The sequence below is a fragment of the Solanum lycopersicum genome, chromosome 4 (assembly GCF_036512215.1).
Source record: "Solanum lycopersicum chromosome 4, SLM_r2.1".
Classification (NCBI taxonomy): Eukaryota; Viridiplantae; Streptophyta; class Magnoliopsida; order Solanales; family Solanaceae; genus Solanum; species Solanum lycopersicum.
This window is the reverse complement of record NC_090803.1, coordinates 42,876,390-42,882,639: the sequence shown is the minus strand read 5'-3', so window position 1 is coordinate 42,882,639 and position 6,250 is coordinate 42,876,390. Positions and strand designations below refer to the sequence as shown.

Sequence of the window (6,250 nt, the reverse complement as noted above, 5' to 3'; positions counted from 1 at the left end):
GGTGACTTTCTTATTTGAATGAATTTATTTGTTGTTTGTTATGTTGACGAAGTCAACCATAAAGAGTTATTGACCGTTGGACAAACAACTGGATCCATTCTTGTCATATCCGGGGAGCACTCCCTAGAAGTAACTAGTGACCTCCTCCTCGAAGAGGGCTAAGACTAACCTCTTAGCATTCGTCATTACATTTCATAGGCTTCTACTTTTATTTGACATACATAATATACCGATATAGCTTTATAAGATGTCTAGAATACGTCTCATATTAAACCATCTAAAACGAGTACAACATTGGGCTTCATTACAATAAAAGCCTCATATAGGCATATCAAAAGTCAAAAAAGAAAGACAATGAAATAAATTTTCTTTAAGACTAAACAATATTCAATAGTAAGATAATGGCATCGTCCTCGAAAGGTGAGGACCTAGGAACACTTGGGAAATATCCAAGTAGTCTCCAAAGTCCTTCTATGAGCTTAACGGTCGAATCTTATAGTTTGTAGTGAACATAAAATATGGGTTAGTACACACTTGTACTAAGTATGAGAATATGCACATAAAACAATTAAAATCATGCTAAAAAGGACATTTGATCAAAACATGCTAACTTACTATGAAAGCGTCATGCACATCCAAGAACCCATATAAAGCAACACTACAAAAAAAACAGCATTTAGCAACGATTTCAGTAGCAGACAATATTTTGTCACTAAATAACGACGGATTAACTACAGAATACTAATTTAGTTTCTAACATATGAAATGAAATATTAGGAGCTTCAATAGTGATGAATTAACGAAAAAAATTCTGATGTGTCGCTAAAATTTGGCGCCTTTATTTGCGTACGAAAATAGCGATATATGGCTGATAACAAAATTGATAATCTGTTAGCGAAGAATTTAACGACAAAAGAATTTGTCGATACTGTTGTTTTATTTCTTGATACAAATATTTTGGTCATTGGATAATTTCCTTTAAATTATAGTGAAAAATTTAGCGATAGAACGCATATTTATCGTTAAAATCATCGCTAAATTTTACACAATTTTATGGCCAAATATTTCCCTTTCAAAGTGTTAAAACACTTTTACATCATTTTCACATAGAGAGAGTGACAAAACCTCTCATCTCTTAGAGTACTGGGAAAATAAGAAAATCCTCTCACACAGAGGAAGCTCTCGTCGCTCCCCACCTACTAGCCCACCCACCTACCCAATCAACTAGAAAACTGTTTTTAAAGTGAAACTTTGTAGATCTTGGAAGAAGGTGAGCTTAGTGAAGTGAGATCAAAATTTCACAAATTTGGGTAAATATTCTCTCTGTTTAACCTCTAATTTATTTTTCTTTTGCCGGTACAATAATAATTTAGCAAGCAATTCTATTTTGTTCGTAATGTAAGAATTCCTGGTCTTTTTTTTCTGTTTATAAGAATGATTTTGATGTTTTTATTCTTTGGTGTCCTTTCTTTTCATATGATTTTCTTATTATATACCCATTCTGATTCATTCTCTCATACGCCTAATTTTGACAATATTTTTCTGTGATTTAGTCCCTAAAAGTAAATACACATTTATTTATTGTATCAACGACATGATTGATTAATCGTTGCTGAAAATCAGGTGTAATTGTTTAGACATTGCTTAATCATTGCTTGAAATCAAGTGTTGTTGTATCATTGTTGGAAACTTCTCCCTAATGCTCGGAGGCTACTACTTCACTGTTGCTAGAAACGTGTCGCTACAGGTTGAACATTTCTTCATTGTTGTTGGTTGATCAAAATTTAATTTCAACTCCATAACCTCATATTTATTTTTTTTTAAATCTACTTTTTGAATTTTCGTTATAGATTTGATATTTTATATATAGATTTGGCTGAATCTCAATGAAATTAAAGGTAAGGTCTTTTGATATTTGTTTAGGCAAATTATTTAACTTCAAATAAATCTATTCTATTTATATATTTCATTGTATCTCTATTTTATATGATTTTATGTTCATATTACTTTTCTACTCGTGTGTATTTCTTTTGACAATAACTTATATGTACTCTATTTGAACCCAACCAAGAGGTTGTATATGATTTTTGTTCCTCTTCTTTATTTTATTGTCATTGCCTTGAGTAGTTGAATTGTCAAACTCTCTAAAGTTTAAGAATTATGGTTGAACATACTAAAGATTGTTTATAATGCGGGTTTGATTTAAAGTTGTTAACAAGTTATTGAAGAAAATGTTAACACAACTAAAAAAATTTCTCCTTGCCTTTTGTATTACTGTTAATGAAACTATACTTCTACATGATCCAAATGGGGAGGCAATTGAAATGGATGAACCAATTGAAGATGAATTGTTTCCAGAGCATCATGAATTAGATGAAGAATCTATAAAAGAAGAATATGAAACTGAAGAGGATGATGAGGAGTTTCTAGAAGAAATAGCTACACACAAGTATATAGATAGTAATGTGATACAGTATCTTCAAAGATGTTTGTTTATAGTAAATATGTTGTGGATGCAATTTGTTTATTATGGAAACGCAGTGCTTAGTGATTGTTGTATCTTTTGTATGCTTTGCAAATCTAATTTCTTAAAGCTACTAGTATCTTTTTGTGTATCACATGCTTCGACTTTAATTGAATTTTTTCTAATTGTACCTCATTTTTATCCCGAGTATGTAAACTCAAGAAATAAGATAGTTGGTTGTATAGATGGAAGTCATTCACAAACTTTTGTTTTTCCTAGTTTTCAACATTCTGAAGTTCACTTTGGTCCGTGACATCACTGAAAGAATCTGAATATTTTCTAAAAGAATTCTTTAAATCATATTTTATGAATATGACTATCTTTATTTTTTTTATATGACACGGGACAGACGAGGTAACACAAGTCGTGCAACCAAAATGTCAATTGGAGGTCGATGTAGCACAAGTCGAGTTAATATGCCCACTGTTATCATTTCCATAACTAGTTCTCAACAAGGTGGTATCAGTTCTTCTAATGGACCAGATCATATCATTCAAGTTCAAACTTTAGATCCTACAATTTTTCCTCATGTCCAAATATCAAATCATGGAAGTACGCCATCAGTTCATCTTGAAACATATCGTGTAATACCTAATAGGAGCAACACAATAGGTGAGGGTGCATCTACTGATCAGAGGAACATAATAGGTAACTCTATATCTAGTCAAAATAAAAAAATAGGTAACAATGAGAGCAATAGTAACTCTGGACAGCGGACATCTGTTTTTCTTTCTATTGTCGGGTTAGTTTGTGCTTGCACTATTATTATTTTTATACTGTGAATTTCTTTATCATAGATTTTTATATAATATCTTCAAACTTTTTCAGGTTGGAATCTTCAAGTACTTGCTGTAGCCGATTATGTGAGTCTTTCAAGAGTGAGCTAGATCCTAAGGAAACTAATTGGTAAAGTGTCCCACAAAGAAACAAAAGATTTTTACTTACGGAAATTCGAGGTACAATATTTCACCATTTTAATTAAGAAGTTTCATTAATTTTGATAGTCATGTTGTTATTTATAAAAATTTTTCTGAAGGAATTCTATTGGGATCCTTCCATTGATACAATGGTGTAACGACCTGTTTAGTCGTTTTGAGCAGCAGATTTTATTTCTGGAAAAACAGGCTGAGACGACGGAACCCACGACGGAACGTCATGGGCACGACGGACCGTCGAGGGTGTCTCGTCCCAAAACACTTAGAAATTCTGAAAATTGGGTACTAAAAATCGACTCTCTGAACTTCGTAACGAAATGGCAGGACGGACCATCACAGGTGTGACGGACCGTCACAGACCCTTGGTGGAAATTTGGGTCTCTGAACTTTGCGACGACCTGCAGGACGGACCGTCGCAGGCACGACGGCCCGTCACAGGTTGCGCAATCCCAGTCCGGGTCGGATTTCTTGATACGTTTTAAGGGACGTTTTTGACTATTTTTTCCTTAATTATAAAGTTAGTGGGTTAATGTTAATAAGTCTAATTACTTGGGGGTTAAAAGAGGTAACCTTAAGTTAATTAGTGGGGCATTATTGCCATCTTTTATCCTTAATTATATACTAATTAGGGTAAAAGAAAGAGGGTTTGAATAAAGAAAATAGAAAGAACAAGAGAGAGAGGGGGAATCGAATGAGAGAAAAGGGAAACGAAGAGGATAGCAAAGGTCTTGAGGAATTGCTTGCTTGATCACGAAATCTTCGGTGGAGGTAGGTTATGGTTTTCATGCTTTCATAGTAAACTCTTAATAGAGAATGATATGTATTGGTAGTATTGTAAACCCTGCTATATGCTTAATTGTATGCAAGCATGAACGTGATTATATAATTGTGATTATATTAAGCATGATGAAGTGATTGAATCCCAAATCTTGATAAAAACCTAATCTCTTTTTAATGATGATGCCTTGGTAAGGGAGAAGGCTTGATGAACTAAAGTAATGATATTGATGATGCCTTGGTAAGAAAGAAGGCTTGATGAATTGATGGAAGGAGATTTAGGGGATCGAGTGTCACGAACCGACACGTAGAATTAGGGGATCGGGTGTCACGAACCGACACGTAGAATTAGGGGATCGGGTGTCACGAACCGACACGTAGAATTAGGGGATCGGGTGTCACGAACCGACACGTAGAATTAGGGGATCGGGTGTCATGAACCAACACATAGAATTAGGGGATCGGGTGTCACGAACTGACATGTAGATTTAGGGGATCGGGTGTCACGAATCGACACGTAGATTTAGGGGATCGGAGTGTCACGTACCGACACAAGAGGATTAATGAATATGAGGGATCGGAGTGTCACGTACCGACACAAGAGGATTAATGAATATGAGGGAGCGGAGTGTCACGTACCGACACAAGAGAAATAAAGATAATGAATCTTGAAAGATGTTAATATACTCAATTTAATGAATATGATTCCCAAATGAGTATGGTATCGAGGCTTGAGTCCTCATGTGTGAAATGGACGGTAACTGTTAATGATATAGTATTTGTTGTTGCTACATGTTGAGTATCATAGTTGATTTTATGATATTACTTGGTATATATTGATTTCTATTTTGAGTTGGCCGATGATATCTACTCAGTACCCGTGTTTTGTACTGACCCCTACTTTTATGTTCTCTTCTTGTTTAATTGTTGATTGCAGCAAACGTGCCATCGTCTTCAACTCAACAGTAATTCAAGTCAGTCTTGCTACATCGGAAATTCAGGGTGAGCTAATGCTTCTAGCTTGGACTGGATCTTCTTCTTCAAGTCTTGATGCCTTGAACTTCCGGCATGGACTAGCTTCTTATGTATTTTTAGCTTTTAGAATACTCTTAGTATAGTCGTTTGATCGTAGATGTTCTTGTGATGATGACTTCCAGATTTTGGGGAATAATAGATGTTAAATTTTAGAAGTTAATGAATTGGTCTTTATTTGATAAGTTTAAGTCTTCCGCATTACTTTCTGTTGATATTATATTGAAACGTTAAGGTTAGATTGGTTGGTTCGCTCACATAGGAGGGTAAGTGTGGGTGCCAGTCGCGGCCCGGATTTGGGTCGTGACAAATGGTGTAGGAAGGCAACAAGAAGGTACAATGATTTCATTTCTGGCTTAAAAAAAGAAGGAAAACGGCCAAAATGTATTCCAGAAGAAACATGGGAAAGTTCGATGAGTATTTGGAAAAATTCTTAAGTTATAAAAAATTCTAAAATAAATTCAAGAAATCGTTGTGGCGGTGAGAATGCAGTTGCAAAAGAAACTCATTATGGAGGCCCTATTACCATTGGGTAGCATCGTATGAGACTTTTAAGCATATTCTCATGCACCCTTCATTTTTTTGTGTCACGTTGACTAAGGATGTTCTAGCGTTTGTGAACAGGAAAAAATATTTGTTAATGCCGATGTAGTACTGATGTGGATGTGTCTCCTAGATAATCCTACTCTGTTATGAACTAACAAATATATGTAGATGTGTCTGCTAGTTAACCTCTTGCGCAAGAAGCTACACAAGGATGACAATATATTTTGGATAAATTTTCAACGAAAGATAAATTCCGTCATGATTAGAATTTACTAAGGACAACATTATACTTAAATATTTTAGCATAGAACAGTTTGTGCTAATACGTTTTCAAGTCTTACATGTGTTTAACTTTCAAACACATATCATTTACTATACCCTACTTTTATATTATCATGTACTTTAATTCTTTCTGTGATATAGGATATTAATAATA

The 6,250-nt window shown here is 34.5% G+C and overlaps 1 long non-coding RNA gene across 2 annotated transcripts; it reads left to right on the top strand.

The window, feature by feature from the left end:
- Nucleotides 1-1,069: 1,069 nt before the first annotated feature.
- LOC138347906 (uncharacterized) lies at nt 1,070-5,436 on the top strand. Of its 2 annotated transcripts, XR_011220467.1 has the most exons (5): nt 1,070-1,310; nt 1,624-1,747; nt 2,874-3,266; nt 3,353-3,480; nt 5,174-5,436. It is a non-coding gene; the product is annotated as an uncharacterized lncRNA (long non-coding RNA). The 2 variants fall into 2 exon arrangements; XR_011220466.1 differs by lacking the exon at nt 1,624-1,747 and having other exon boundaries at nt 1,071-1,310.
- Nucleotides 5,437-6,250: the final 814 nt, after the last annotated feature.